At 54.4% G+C, this 1,273-nt stretch overlaps 1 pseudogene; it reads left to right on the top strand.

Annotated features, from left to right (window-relative positions):
* The first annotated feature begins 237 nt into the window (after window positions 1-237).
* Window positions 238-607, top strand: LOC114216278 (ubiquitin-ribosomal protein eL40 fusion protein pseudogene; annotated as a pseudogene).
* The last annotated feature ends 666 nt before the right edge of the window (window positions 608-1,273 follow it).

Below are 1,273 nucleotides of genomic sequence, written 5' to 3'. Positions count from 1 at the left end.
CCAGGATTCTGAGGCTGAACTGGTCCCGGGGGGCGAACCGGCCTTTGAGAGAGGGGCCCGTCCTCTGGGCCAGCCCAAGCTATCCCACAAGAACTTAGGGGTGTGGATGATCTTCCTGGGCAAACCCGAGTTCATGCAGGAGGGGTATGAAGCTATAGCTTTTCTCCGGGCCATACAGTGCGCCAATCCTCTTAGAAGCGTTAAGTCCTCTTCTCCCTACCGCGAGCGGACGCAGGCATGCAGATCTTTGAGAAGACCCTGATGGGCAAGACCATCACCCTTGAGGTGGAGCCCACTGACACCATTGAGAATGTCAAAGCCAACATCCAGGACAAGGAGGGCATCCTGCCTGCCCAGCTGCATCTAATTTCTGTGGGCAAACAGCTGGAAGATGGTGGCACTGTCCGACTACAATATCCAGACAGAGTCCACCCTGCACTTGGTGCTTCATCTGTAGGCTGGCATCATCATCGAGCCTTCCCTCCGCCCACTGGCCCAGAAATACAACTGCGACCAGACGATTCGCACCAAGTGTTTTGCTCGCTGGCATCCCCCGGGCTGTCAACTGTGCCACACCAACAACCCGCGCCCCAAAGAGGTCAAATAAGGCCCCTCGACTGGCTCTTCCTTCGCCCGCAGGGTGGCCTCCTGCCCGAGCCCAAGGCCCTGGGGCCTCAGTAAAGTTTCCCTTTCATTGCCTGGAGCAGTAAAAAAAAAAAAAAAGGCTTTGGGGGGGGCCTGCCGCAGGGGGGCAAATCCTGGTGAAGTGCCTCCTGCTGGCTCACTTTGCAGAACAACCCTTTTCAATCATCAGATTGAAGCAATCCTCAGATCGCTTGTTTTTTAAACAGAGAAAACACCTTAACGGATACCTCCTACCCTCCTCATAAAATATGCAGGTTGAATGTATTCCCCATCTGGAATTAACTAGGGAAGGGGTTCTTTTAACCAGCAGCTCCTTGTGAGAAACTCATTCTGGAAAACAAATACAAGAACCAGCCTTTCTGAGTCAACCACGCCACAGAGAAAAGCCCTCGGGAAGGCCGGTGTGTTGTGTGAAAGCCTCAGGTAAACAGGCAGGTGACGGCACCTGCCACTGGCACGGAATCCGCCGCGTCTGGCCCTGGCAATGGGAAGGACGGCGTGTCTGTCCGGGACGAGTCCTTTCTCCTGCGCCACACCCGCGAGGGAGGACTGGCCTTGAGAAGTCTCTGGCTCCGGGTTTGCTTTTGGTCATGTGATTCTTGATATCACTACTTTTAAGACTTCATTA

The sequence above is a fragment of the Eumetopias jubatus genome, unplaced genomic scaffold (genome assembly GCF_037043125.1).
Source record: "Eumetopias jubatus isolate StellerSeaLion01/CBP00866 unplaced genomic scaffold, mEumJub1_p1.0 scaffold_10, whole genome shotgun sequence".
Classification (NCBI taxonomy): domain Eukaryota; kingdom Metazoa; phylum Chordata; class Mammalia; order Carnivora; family Otariidae; genus Eumetopias; species Eumetopias jubatus.
This window is presented reverse-complemented; position numbering and strand designations above follow the sequence as displayed.